Source organism: Alligator sinensis, unplaced genomic scaffold (assembly GCF_000455745.1).
Source record: "Alligator sinensis unplaced genomic scaffold, ASM45574v1 scaffold559_2, whole genome shotgun sequence".
NCBI lineage: Eukaryota > Metazoa > Chordata > Crocodylia > Alligatoridae > Alligator > Alligator sinensis.
Genome location: NW_005842046.1, coordinates 1,081,345 through 1,095,954, shown reverse-complemented (window position 1 = coordinate 1,095,954; position 14,610 = coordinate 1,081,345). Strand labels below are relative to the sequence as shown.

The 14,610-nt window shown below is 46.3% G+C and overlaps 1 long non-coding RNA gene across 1 annotated transcript in view; it reads left to right on the top strand.

Annotated features, from left to right (window-relative positions):
- The first annotated feature begins 5,330 nt into the window (after nucleotides 1-5,330).
- The window catches only part of LOC102372144, a 13,140-nt gene continuing 3,860 nt past the window's right edge, over nucleotides 5,331-14,610 (top strand). Inside the window, exons 1-2 of the long non-coding RNA XR_323712.1 lie at nucleotides 5,331-5,415; nucleotides 9,408-9,640. This is a non-coding gene — a long non-coding RNA (uncharacterized LOC102372144). The remainder of the gene's footprint in view (nucleotides 5,416-9,407; nucleotides 9,641-14,610) is intronic.

The window sequence follows — 14,610 nt, the reverse complement described above, 5'->3', positions numbered from 1 at the left end:
GTCCCGGGGTGTTGCTCAGGACCACTGTGGCCTTGTCCTATCTCTGAGAGATAGGAAGGCCAAGGCGGAGATAGAGCTCGGATTAGCATCCAGGATTAAGGATAACAAAAAGTCCTTTTTCAAATATATTGGGAGGATGAAGAAGGCGCCAGGTAATGTGGGGCCCCTGCAGGATATGCGGGGCAATCTGGTGGTTGCGTCAGAGGATAAAGCGGACCTCTTTAACCAATTCTTCACCTCCGTTTTCTTGTGCAGGGACCGGGACTTCCCTGCTGTGATAGAAGCCGGACGCGAGGGGATCGCCTTCAGACCTCAGGTTGGGGAGGACCGGGTTAGAGAGCTTCTGGAGGGGCTGGACGCGTTCAAGTCAGCGGGTCCGGATGCTCTCCACCCCAGGGTGCTGAGGGAGCTGGCTGGGGTTATTGCAGGGCCCCTGGCACGGCTCTACGAGCGATCGTGGTGCTTGGGCCAGGTGCCAGACGATTGGAAGGTAGCTAATGTGGTCCCCATCTTCAAAAAAGGGAAAAGGGAGGACCCGGGCAATTATAGGCCCGTCAGTCTTACCTCAATCCTGGGGAAGCTCTTTGAGAAGATCATCAAGGAGCACATTTGTGATGGGCCGGCATCCGAGATGATGCTCAGGGGCAATCAGCATGGATTTATTAGGGGGAGATCATGTCAGACCAACCTGGTTGCCTTTTATGATCAGGTCACAAAGGCCAAGGATGCAGGTGTCATGGTGGATGTAGTCTTTCTGGACTTCAGCAAGGCCTTTGACACCGTCTCTCACCCCATCCTAATTAGTAAACTAGGCGACTGTGGCATAGATGCCTACACGGTCAGATGGATTGCAGATTGGCTGAAGGGTCGCACTCAGAGGGTGGTGGTGGATGGATCATATTCGACTTGGGGGGAGGTGGGTAGTGGAGTCCCTCAGGGCTCGGTCCTGGGCCCTGCGCTGTTCAATGTCTTCATCAGCGATCTTGATGTTGGGGTGGAGAGCAACCTGTTTAAATTCGCTGATGACACCAAAATTTGGGGGGAGGTGAGCACGCTAGCAGGGAGAGAGAGATTGCAGAAGGATCTGGATAGGTTACAGGGGTGGGCAGACAGGAACAGGATGCGTTTCAATACGGACAAGTGCAGGGTGCTGCACTTGGGTAGTAGGAACCAGCAGCACACTTATACGATGGGGAGCTCCCTACTTGAGAGCACGGAGGCGGAAAGGGATCTTGGTGTCATTATTGACTCCAAGATGAACATGGGCCGACAATGCGAGGTCATGGTTGGCAGGGCTAACCGGACCTTGTCGTGCATCCACAGGTGCATCTCGAGTAGAGCCAGGGAGGTGATCCTCCCCCTCTATGCGACGCTGGTCAGGCCGCAGCTGGAGTATTGTGTCCAGTTCTGTGCGCCCCATTTCAGGAGGGATGTGGACAACATGGAGAGGGTCCAGAGGAGGGCCACCCGCATGATCCGGGGACAACAGGGCAGACCCTACAGTGAGAGACTGCGGGACTTGAACCTATTCAGCCTCCACAAGAGAAGGCTGAGGGGGGACCTGGTGACCGTCTATAAACTCACTAGGGGGAACCAGAAGGGTTTGGGGGAGACGCTGTTTCCCCTAGCCCCTGCTGGCATAACAAGGAATAATGGGCACAAGTTGATGGAGAGGAGGTACAGATTGGACATCCGAAAAAACTACTTCACAGTCAGGGCGGCTAGGAGCTGGAACCAACTTCCAAGGGAGGTGGTGCTGGCCCCTACCCTGGGGATCTTTAAGAAGAGGCTGGATACTTACCTGGCTGGACTCATTTGAGTCCCGTTTTTGTTTTTAGGGTGAGTGGTTTTGTTTGTGTTTTTCGGGTTGTTCTCCCGCCCTGGCGGGGGGGCGGGCTAGAAGATCTATTAGGTCCCTTCCGACCCTGAAACTATGAAACTATGAAACTATGAGAGTGTCCCTGAAGACACTGGGATGCCATGTTGTCTTGACCCACAAGCAGGCAAGCCCTAGCTTCACCATTGTCAACCCATTCTTTCCCCTCTATATAAATTAGGCAGGAGGAAACTGAGGCCTGCAACATTTTTACAACATGAGCAGAGTTATCACAGAAGTATTACAATAAACCCAGAATTTGTCACTATACATATCAGCTGATCTGTGGCAATTGTTTTCTGTGTTTGCTCTATCCTATAGTAAGTGAAATCCGAACAATACCGTTTAACATGGAAAGAACAACTACATTTTTATGGTTTATTGTCCAAGTAAGTTCTTTTAGTTCAGTATAATTGTTCATCTGTTCATACCTACAGCATCCCAGGGAGACCAGGGGGACACTTTCACAAAGATATTTAGGTACCTAACTCTCGTTGGTTTCAATGGGAATTAGGCACCTAAAGAAAGGCACCTAAAGTTGTGAATCTGAGTTTAGGTCTCTTGGAAAGTGGTCTTTGTTTTCCCATCAGGGCTTGTTATGCAGTGACTGATTACCTGCTGCATCCAGTGACTGTTGTCAAATACATAAATAGTCCTGGGAGCAGTGAATGGACCCCAGAGCACTCCTAGGTGAGTGTCCTAACCACCAGGCTGCAGAGTCCCATTCAGTTTTGGCTCTTTCTTTCCGGCCCATGGATCTTGAATAGTTTTGTGCACAGTGGCGAGAGAGGTGGAGAATGCTTCCCCACCCCAGTCTTAAGGGTAATAGCCTGATGGTGAGAGAAGTCTTGTGAGTGATGGGAGAGATGGGTTGAGACCCCTTAGGCAGAGGAAGAAATTAAACCCTGGGCTGTCACCTGAGAGAGCAAGTGAGTCTGGCTTATTTTTTTGCAAGAAAGAGCATGGACATCCATCTATCTGTCTCTAGGTGGGGCTCCCAGATGTAGATCCCAGGTGAATGGTAGCTAGGGCTGTGCGACGCTTCGGGTGCTGATTTGGTTCGGAGGAGATTCGGCCCGATTTGGTGGCCAAATCCGAATCAAATCAGGGGACCAATAAAAAGGTCCAAATCGATTTGAAGCTGTCCATATCTGCAGAAAAGATTCAGAGCACTTTGATGATTCGGGCGGTCCCTGCAGCAGGGAGCTGGAGCTGAACTTGGAGCTGGTAAGTAGGAGGTGAGGGAGGGGGGATTGGTGGAGTGGGGAAGGGGACGGGACTCCTGCCAGCCTCCAGCCCCTCCCCTCCCCGACCCGTGCCTGATCCTCTGGCCCCGCCATGGTTGCCCCACCTGCTCCAGCTCCTGGTGCTTTAAAAAAAAGCCCCCACTCACTGGGTGCTGCCTGGCACAGGAGCAATCCCTGCTGCCCCCCACTGCATGGGGGGCTCTGCATGATCCCCCTGACCCTCTCCTCTTTCCCCCAGACTTCCCATGGCTGCCCTAGCTCTGGCCCTTTAGGAAAAATAAAATGAAAAAACCCTGGGACTCGCCAGCTTCTGAGTGGCCTCGGCTTCAGAGGGCTTGTGCAGAGCCCCCCCATGTGGCACAGGGCAGTGGGGGGCAGTGAAGATTGACCCTTGTTGGGCAAGAACTAGTGAGTTTGGGGGGATTGGGGTTTTGTTTCTTAAAAGACCAGAGCTGGGTCAGGCGGGGCACCCATGGTGGGGGCTGGGACAGTGAGGGGAGTGTCAAGGGGCTCATGGAAAGCCCCCTATACAGTGTGGGGCAGTGGGGAATCGCCCCCCTGCCCAGCAGCACTCCCTGAGTCGGGGGGTTCCCCCAAGTATCGGGAGCTGGGGCAGCCATTGCCAAGCTGGGAGAGCGGGCAGGGGGTTGGACCTGGCTGATTCGCCTAAGGGCGGCCTCTCTCCAAAGTCTTGCAGGAGGCATCTGACCCTCCTTCGCTCTCAGCACTTCTCGCTGGCCAGCTCTACATAGCGACACGCTGAATTTTGATGCTACTTGGAGGTGTATAACTCTCCAGAAGAGAGCCCAGGCTTCAAACACCAGGCACGTAAAAGGTAGGTATTTCAGTGCTAAGTGCGTGGACACCGTTGGCTTTAGCTCGCTGAGCCTTTGCAGTGTGTAGCACCACATACATCTTGCACTCTGGGGAGGTGGTGAAGGGTCTCAAGTATATGCTGCAAAAACAGCAAGACAGTGTGTCACGGCGGGATCCTGCAGGAGGGCCATGATCTCCTTAAGGTCCCTCTCACGTTGTCAGGGCGGGCCGGAGGGCCCCCTCTTCTTCTCGCCCGCCACGTCTTTGATGTTCAGTATATGTTGGGAGGCTACCTTATACCGCCTTGGGCACGGTGTATCGGGACCTCTGTCCCCACAGTTTTCCCGGACTCTTGTGGTCTCCCCGTACGATGGGTGCTACTCAGGCACCCCAGCCTTATGGGCTATGCTCTAATCCTACCCTTTCTTTAGGGCTTTTCTCTAATCCTACCCTTTCTTTAGGGCTCCCGGTGCCCACTCTGGGCCTTCTCTCAAATGTCGCCCCTCTCTGGGCTTTCTCTAAAAGTGTTGTCCCGCTCAGGGACCCTTGCCCACTTTGCGACTCTATAGCGAGCCTCCAGTCTTTCAGGCCCACCGCGCGGCTTCCTATTTGCTGGATGCTGTACCGCTATCCCCTTTTCCTGGGGACCACCGCAGCACCCTGCCCTTCTCTTGGGTTTTCTGCTGTGCTAGCCTGTTACCAGGCTCATCATGCCCATCCTGGGCTTCTCACATAGTGCCCCCTCTCGGGCTTCTCACCTATTGCCCCCTTCCTGCGGCTCGTTGTGCCCAACTTGGGCTTCTCAAAATAACAGCCCCCTCTCGGGGCTCTGAGTGCCCACACTTGGGCTCGTCAAATGCCTCTCTCTGGGGCTGGGGTCTACACACCCCATAAACTGCACCTTTACTGGCGCCTGGATCCCCACACTACTGTGGGTCTCCTATGAGGATAATGTACCTTCACTGGCGCCAGGGTCCCCACTTTACCATGAGCCCCCTATGAGGCCTCCTCCAACCCCTAATAGCCTCACCCAAACCACCGGTGTAACATCAACAACAAAACCAAACCACAAGCCCCTAGGCTACAACATAACTATAAGCCACCTGGCTATAACTTAGCATCATTGCCCAAGCCTCCAGCGCTATCATGAGCTGTACTTGCAATCAGGCTTCTACCCATATCTCAACTGAGGGAGCTCCTGCCTCGCCTGCTGCTGGCCTCAGCCCTGGGCTTTATAGGAGCCAGGCCTTGCCTCCTACAGGCAGCTAACCGCCGTCAGGTGTGGGTCATTCGCTGCCTCTAGTTGCCCTGGCAACCCCCTGGGGGGCTCTTTTTCCCTGCTAGGGCTCCCTATGCACTGCCAGAGCTTTTCCTTGGCAGTTTCTGCCCTCTAAGAGCAGGGCACCTCAGTGCTCTGCAACACAGTGGAAGAAGGTCAAGCATCTCCTTCATCAGAGGGTTTCAAGAAGAGGCTGGGTAAGCATTAGCCTGGGGTGGTTTAGGAACAGAACATCCTGCAAGGTGTTGACTGTTCCTGGAAGACCTTTTCAGCCCAAAGCCGCACAAGCATCTCTGCCCCAGCTTGGAGTTACAGCAGTTGTGATTTAATCCCCTACTCTGTAACTCCTTCAGGAAGTACCAGAGTTATTGCACAGTCCCCAAGACCACGGCGATGGCCGTACTCCAAACTGAGTAACAGGCGAGCAAGCTTCCTCATCCGAAATCCTTGTAATAAGCAAACATTTAAGGTGGCTTGTGGGAAGAAATACCATATTAACGTTACTGCAAGGGTTGCTGTGCTAAATTGGCCAAGGTTATAAAAGAGGTGGATTCTAAGGCACGATCTATTCACGGAGCGAAAAAAGCAATAACTGCTTTGACACTAACAAGGTATAAAATATGTCACCTGACAGCCGCTAATACATACAGGTCACAATTTTTCTGTAGGCGATATGAAGCAAAGTCTGGATTTTATTATCTCCTGTTTGATGCAAACTTGGGAGAGAGGAAAAGTAAGACAGTGCGGGCTCCATTGGTATATTATAAATAAGTTGAAATACACAACAATTAAGGAGATTTATTTTTTTTTTTAGAGCTTTTCACAAAAATGAGACATTCTGGCAAGCTATAAACTCAGAATACATGGCACTTTGATGCACATGCATTTCTGCATTGCAATTGCTGTCTTACCATTGATCACCTCTCCGGTCTATAGGCTCTGTTCTCCTCCCAGGGAGAACAAGGCAAGTCAGCAGTTACTTCATTGAAATTAATGGCACAGTGACATAAATTGGTTGAGAAGACAGGAAAAGCCACCCTATGTTTTCCCCTGTTACACTCTTAGGCTTACATAATGCTTCACTCAGTCACTGAAAGTTGGCTCATCTCTGTGATCCCAAAGTAATCCTGCAGAGAGATTTTCTCAACTCATTTCAAATTATATATATATATTAATTGGCTGTTTGCAATTAACTCATTCTAGAAACTCTGGACTGGTTTCCCAAGGGTAGCAAATTTTGTTTTCTGTGTTTCCATCTGTTTTCTTTTTAAATGTGCTGTGAATTAACATAGGGATTGGGACTTATTTTTTTTTAATTAACAAGTGGAATTTCTCTGTCCAGATGGAGTGCCAACCCAAAAATAGGGAAGCAGCATTAGAGAGGAGAAGTAAATTAGGCTTCTCAACTCCTGCCATTTTAATGACTGAAAACAAGGTGGTGACCTGGCAACAGGTGTTACCTGGGTCCTTTCCATATCTTTGTATGAGGCATGGGCTACAGCTGGAGGGGTGGGGAGTTTGGATGTGCGTTGCATTAATGGAGCAGTCTGTGAATCCCGAGTCTAAGGTATTATTAGGAACAAAATAAAGGCAGGACAAGCTTTTAATTCTCTCTCTAAAAATACATGATGTTCTTCTGGATTGCAAATAGGGTCAAGAAGGATTCCCCAGTTCTGGCCAAGATTAGTTCATGAGCAAATCTCTGAGAAACCAGCCTCATGCAGGTGGAAATAATTGGGGCTAAGTATAGCCCTATAAACCTGGCACACAAGGCTTTCCCACCAAGAACAGGCTGGGTTGGGCTGGGCTGGGCTTTGCCTCTCTCCTCTCCTCTCCTCTCCTCTCCTCTCCTCTATTGGCCTTTTCATGCCTCTTAAGCTCTGGCTCTTTTCCTCTAGCTCTCTGAAACCTATCACACCAGCTTACAGGGCTGTACCTATGGGGTTTTTTTTATTTCCAGGCAAGGCAATGAGCCAAGTCACATACCTTGTATCTAGATGCGTTCAGGAGGGCTTTAATCCAGGGGTATCCTATTGTATATGTAAGAGACCTGCTACTGCAAATATGATCTCCATGGCCTACATTAGACTTGTGTAGTCAGTGAGCTCAGTGCTTTACAGTTAGGGAGAGCTATTGTGGCCTTCTCCCCAAGCAGGCTGCACGCTTGGTGGAGTCCAAAGACATAAAGTGTTTCAGATGAAGATCAGGCAGAACAAAGACATTTAGGGAAGCTTTTCATTACGCCTCTGTAGCTGTACCTATATTAATACCATTTTATTCATCTCTCCTGGGTTTCTTTTGGAATTGACTAGGACTTTTTTTTTCAGTGAAACTTTTTCCTTATTAGAAAATGTTAATTCACCCAAGTAGGCCCCTTTCATAGGAAAGGGATTGTTTTGTGATGAATTTGATTCCTCCATAAAAATATCTGGAGCACAGCTATGAAGCTGTTTCCTTTTGACATTTTCAAAATACAAAGCTCCCGTTCTAAATGCCTCTCTCTTTTTTTCGTGTGACTCTAGGAAAACGGTAAACTTTTGAATTGAAAAGTCCTGTTCCAGTTAACAAATTGATTTATGATTGTTGTTTTGTCAAAGACTGAAGAAAGTTCCCTTTTCGTCCTGTCTTAAGATGGGAACACTGCTTTTCTTCCACTGCTAACCTCTATTTGTGAACGAGATCCAGCCGCTATCCAGTGAGATAGGAGGAGAGATAATATAACTTATTAGAAAGCATGTCACAACAAAAAGTGCTTTGAATCTGCTCCAGGCCTTGAAACCATGCTGATCTTTAAAAGAATAAATACAGGGGTTAGTAGCCAAAATCATTCAGGCTGCCTTTGTTTCAGCAGACTGTTCTTTTTCATTGCTAAATGTGAGTAGGTGAATGTGGGGTAACCCACACTGCCAGGAATTGCATGTGCTTTCAGAACAAATCTAGCTTTGCCCTGCAATTAAATTGAAGCCATAGTACAGGTCACTTGGATCCAGTGTCCACAATTCATAGATACAGGCTTCTCCACTCATCTAATCAAACATGCTTATTCATGATAACAGCACCATTAATGCTTGTATGTACATGTATTCTACTGGCCCAGTTTAAATTGTGCCATTGGTTATGAATGCAGTGATATCAGCTTAAAGATATGATCTATTGGTATAGCTATTTCCATATGGGTAAAGGAATATGTTCTACTGAGAAACAGCACCTTTACAGTGCTAAAATCATGTTTGTAGTAGGGATTGCAGTGCTATATCTGTAAAATATCACCCACCCACCAAATGAAATGGCTACGTGGCTTCACAGAGCAGGCCGGAGGCAGGGGATATGCAGGTGCCTTGCACGCTGACTAGTGCAATGGAAAATTATTCCCCAAAGCACACGCTGCCCATGCTGAGATGCTAGGGAAACCTGCTTCCCAAACCTCACCTCGTGTCTCCTTCTCTGGGTTTACATAACTGTGTTGCAGGTAAAACCAACATTCAGTTTTAATTTTCAAATATGGTTTTAACATGTTCATTCAATATCTTAGTGCATGGGGTTAGCCAGTCGCATCATGTGTTTCCATAGCAACAAATAGAGTAATGCAATTTCCTATCCACCCTGCCATAAATCCTTTGGCTCATTATTTTCAAACTGCAGATAGGAGTAAAGCTTGGGAAGCACAACTTTTCAGCAGCTTTCGGATGCCAAAGTGCAAAATTCAATCAGGAGCTGCCTGTGCGGCATTGCACACTGCTGTGGGTATGCAATGCATATGTCCCGGAGATACCTGAGCTATTTTGCTTTTGTGCTTTTGTGTGCCCATGTCCTACCGGCCATTGCTGGAGCTGTTCCTTTGACAAAAGGGAACAACAGAACTGAGGGGGCTCCACTGATTTGGCCTGGGAAACTCTGCAGAGGATTGTGCATCCTTGTTGGGGCATGAAGTTTGCAGCTAGCGGGGAAAAAAGAGGGTTCAGGTTACCTAGATTTGCCATATCATGGCTCCTGCTAGGCATCATCACAGTAGGACCAAAAGCATGGGCCACACAGAGGTTGTTGTAGCTTAGAGGGGCAGTTTTCACCAGGCCTCGTTCCAGCTCTGCCCATGAATTCCTGTGCAAGCTTAACCAAGGCCCTTTATAGGCTGTTAACTAATTGCAGTTTACTGAAGCAGATCAGGATTGTTCTGCTATTGTTCCCGCAGGGAAACTGAAGCACAGCAAGATGGGCAAGGATGCATCCAAAACCAGCTGCATGAACCAGAATATGATCGGAGTAGAACTGATTTCACTGGGACCTGGGTTTACTTCCAGGATGGTTGACTCCTCATCCCCACCCCTAATAACCACTGGAGTCGCTGCCTCCGTCGCCAAATGGTCACATCAGCTCCAGACTTTACCCTGCGTCCCTGTAGAGATGGATGCAGGCTTGCTATTGGTATGATAGTACATAAGGGGATAATTAAGGCTAGTTTTATGGTATTCATCTATCTCCTGCCCTGATGATTATTAAAATCCTGCCTGGTTGAATAGCTCATCTTTAGTAGTTTGTTGTTAAAACAGAAGCTACATAAGAAATACGAATGGGCATGCATGTAGATGCAAGTACGTGTCCATGCAGTTTTCAGTCATCAGTGAGAATTAAATGCATTCCTCATTCTTACTGAACTAAACTTTGGTTCCTGTAAGCAGCTGCTTCTCAATTGCCACAAAGGGCAAACAGCCCCTTCACTTCATTATTGGATATTACTAGCTACGGCAAAACACAGACCTTTGGGGTTATGGAAATATTTCCCCTCGAGTTTGCAACTACTGACTTTCACTTTGCTTTCCATGCACAGGTGAGCCAAAGCAGAGTTTCAATTGATTCTGTGTGTCAATCATGATTTGTCTTTTTTTAAACCTGTAGTCAACCCCAAGCATGCAATACATATAATTTTGGCTTTAAATCATGAGAGATTTTTTTCAAAACGTCTTCTTATGCTTTGATTTTTCTTTTGTAGACCTTAGGAGTCACGGTTTTTTAGGTTTCACAATCATGAGAGCTGAAAAACTTCCTTTAAACAAAAGCTGAGATTCTTTCAGTATCACATGACTCTGGACAGTCACCTTGCTGGGGTCACCTGACCCCAGCTGTCCTTCCTGCCTGGTGCAGGGGGCTGGACCCGATGATCTTCTGAAATCGCTTTCAGCATTACAGTCTGTGAATCTATGACTCCAGGAGCTGGGGGGGGGTTGTTGTTTTTTTTTAAGAAAATGCTCTTGAAATGTGTGATTAAAAGAAAAATAAAGCTTGCACCAATGAATGCTACAGATGGCTTTTAACCAGAAATCCAGCCTCTAAGAATGCAATGATTTTAGGTGTTTTTGCATTTGCTATAATAGCAGCAAGTTTTGCAAAAATCAGCTCTTGAAGCAGAATTGGATTCTGAAGGTTTCTTACATTTGAGTTCTTCTAATGCACAGTTTAGTGTGATCTTAGCATCAAGGGAAAATCTTAGTTTGGATTCTCTCAACTAAAAATGAGGTGCGAGTTTTAGAAACATTCAACACCCCTCAGAAAGAGTTCAGACTTACTGGTGGTGTTAGAGAGTGATGTTGTACCCATGATGGTTCAGTGTGCTAGAGACAAGGATTTTGGGGGGGATTAAATCTTTGAATGGACTAGCTGCATGGTTGGAATAAAATAGGGCAAACTTCTTTGAATACAGTGCAGTGGCATGGAAGTTGGAGAACGAGGCTTTCTCCAGCTACAAGGAGAAGCCTAAAGCCCAATCATAGAGCCGTTCTTGCCTGCATAGACTAAAAGAGGTATTAGTCTTGTAGGGACTATTTTTTCATCAAGGGCTGAGCATCATGGTCTTCCTCCCTGACCTTCATCATTCCTATTCGGGAATGTGCCCTCCCTGCCCTGTGGTTTGAGGGAGAAGAGGGGCAGGTGGGATTAACATATGGGCACCATGGCTATCTGCAGACTAGACAGTGATATTTTTTAGTCCAGATTCTTTCCTTGAGTTTCCAGCAAACCCAGAGTCCAATGGTGTTACAACAATATTTAAACTCCAAGTGATGCATTGCCAATGTCTTAATGATGCTTCAGAAATAGTTTCAATTTACTTGGGACTAAACCAAAGTGTGAGGTTGCACGTATTCTCAGAAGGAAGACTACAAATCATCAAAACCCCTTAAAATGTTAGCAGAAATTTTTGGTAATCCAGGAACCCCTGCGTAGTATGTGTCTACTCCCAACTGTGATGCATCTTTCTCCAACCCTGCCTCAACACACAAACATTTCATCCCACTGAATGACTTTAAAACCTTTTTAATAAACCTTTTAATTATTTAGGAGTGGTAAGATGGGCTGCCAAAATGGAGGAATGAATTAGATGTTTGCTTACCCCAAATCCCCTACAGTGAATATATTCTGTTACAAATCATATACTCATGCAGAACAGTCACTCTGGTAGGTGAGCAGATCTGCCTTAGATAATGAGCCCGAGATGCCCCAGATAATTCTTCTACAATGCTCAGTGTCTTCATCCGTGCATCTGCTACACATACACCAGGGAAAGGATATAGTGCAACTAGTTTTGGTTACTGTAAATATAACTTGTCAACCAAAATAACTTCTTTCACCCCCATGGGAGCAGGCCATTTAGACACTTATCCCGGCTTACAGTATTGTTTGTTCCTCAGCCATGTTCTTGTTCGTCAATAAATATAACTATAAAACAGTCTTAGTGCTGATGTCATTTATATGTCCTTGGAGATAGCATGAATATCAATTTTTTTTTATTGACTCATTACTTAAGGATCAGTTGAAGTCCTCTTGGCAGACTCTGAGACACTCCTCTTGGGAATAGTTCTGCTTAAGTATATTCTGAATTTTTCATAGCTATGTGTTTCTTTTGGTGGTCTTTTTCTTTAAATGGTCTTTACCATTTAAATGGTATTGGGTTTGTTTGAAAACAGGATTATTCAGCTTGTATAAATGGATGTTGATCCACTGAAGTGATCCACACAAGATCTACTCAAGTTATGCATTTCCCTGTATGCTTTTCCCTTCTAAAGAAGTCAGACATCACGCTTAGATGACGGTCTCTCATTCTAGGGATGGATGGGTAGCAGAATTACTCCTAGATCGAGAGAAACAGGAGCGAGCAAAAAAAAAAAAAATGTTAATTTAAAACAGTGGAAGTAGGTTATAAATATCTTGATTTTGCTGCAGTGCTGTGTCCAGGAGGAGGCCACTAGACAAATATTGAAGCCCCAAAAGTGAACAGTAGGGAGATGTCATGACTTAGACATCCAGAGCACGTGTTGCTTTGTTGCTAATTATTACTTATTACGAAGGATTGTTTATGCAGAAAATCAGAATGGTGATACTGGTGTAACGAGCTACTAGTTACCAAGTAACAGCAAGTGTATGACCTCTGTAAATCTTCCTACTTCAGTGTCCCGATTTCAGCATGTTCTCCGTACTTATAGAAAGCAAATCACTTCTACCTCTCCTATCCCTGTGTTTTGCCAGGGATGTCTTTTATGACTCACATTTATATTTCCTTGAAGTTTTGCCTAAAAATTATGTCTTTTAAAATGATGTTTAATAATTCCACAGCTCTTTCCATGGCAGAGGGACAAAGTTTCTTGTGTCACGTTACTCTGGGAGTCTGCTGTTCCCAGATACTTGTTGACCAGGAATGCATGGCATAAACATTGATGTATGCCAACATGGCCTTTTTTTTTTTTTTAAGTGAAATGTTCAGGATTAAAACATGCTTTGTAAAGCTTTTATGGGAAGCAGGATGTTGGCCATGGACAAAATCTAACGTTTGGAATGAAATGAAGTAGATATATAGGTGGCATAGGTCAGTCAGGTCTGCTGAAGTTGCTAAAACTATAGAACGAGGATTTGCTCCAGACCACTACGGCTCCGATTAAAATAGTGTTGGAAAGTGAGGGATTATTGAACCGGATGCCTTATTTAGTAGACAGCCGATAGCACAGTAAAATCAAGTATGTTGTATGGCTTGGGTAGATCCCATGAGAAAAATGCGGCCTTTGCAATTAAGTTTAAAATAGCATAGTTTTGAAAATCCACTATTAGTGTGTAAAATGTTCCATATATCCAGCAGTCTGATACCAAGCTGTCACTAGCTTCTCACTTAAAACCAAAAACTCCTATGCTTCTTTCAGATATTTCCTGCCAACCTTCCAGTAAATTTAACTCTTGGGTCTTAGAAGGGAGCGTGATGATGACAGCTGTTTCTATTTGCAAACGAGGGAGCTGGATTTTCATGCTGGAGGATCTGCATCTGGTATCGTACCCCTTAGCAAGTATCCTGGTGACCTATTCATAGGACATGCCAGGTCCTAAAAGCAGCAGTGGGTTGTTTCATGGACCTTTCCGACATCATTAGGATTCAGAGTTGCACGTTCCCCTCTGAGCACTAAGAAAAAAATCTCTAAAACATGAAGAATCTGCAGAATTAATAACTTAACGCTCTTACTTTTTGATCGGGTTCTTTTATTAATACACTCATCACAACTCTGGGTAGAATGCAAGGCATCTCTTTGGCCTCTGATTTTCCTGAGTAACCTCTGCAGCCCCAGCACCCTTTGACCTTCTGATTGAAATGCTAATTATGAAGGAGAGAGAGAGAGAGAGAAAGGGCCAAGTAGTTCTGCATGCAGAATAAGTTGTCACTATGCCACCAGAGCACTGCCATTACTACAGCCACTCTGATATCCAACAGGCATACACATGCACTTCCACTGGCACCGTGCTATTACAAGTGCAAGTTCCATAGCTGATGACCATGGGCTCCATCATCCATTCCCCGTTTGAATGCATGCGGGACGTGAAGATGATTTGCCTCCAAAATGGCTAGTGGAGACATGAAGGTAAAAAGTCTCTGCTAACCCTGGATCCCCAAGAGCAGACATCCAAGATCTGATTTTGCAAAGTGCTTCATCTTATGGAGCGCTGCAGATAGTCCCGTGACTTCAGTTGTAGCTGCGAATACTCGGCACTTTTCCAGCTTAGCCCTGGGTCTCAGATTGAGGGGTGCGCAGATTGTGGCCGCCTGTGAAAGGTTTGGTTTAAGTGACTTCCCCAACTTAGTATGCAGAAAGGAGAGCAATGAGGGGGAGCATGATAGAAGTCTTCAAATATTTGAGAGACTGCCATAAAGGAGAGGGAGAAGAATCCAACAGGACAGCATGCAGTGGCTTTACGTTGCAGGAAAGGTGGTATAGATTTGGTATCAGGAGAACCTTCTTTACTGTCAGAACAGTAAGGCAATGGAATAGACTGCCTGGGGAAACTGTACAATCTCCTTCATTGGAGATTTTCAGGCACAGGTTGGATACGCATTGCTCAGGGATGATTTGGGTGTAGCATTCCTG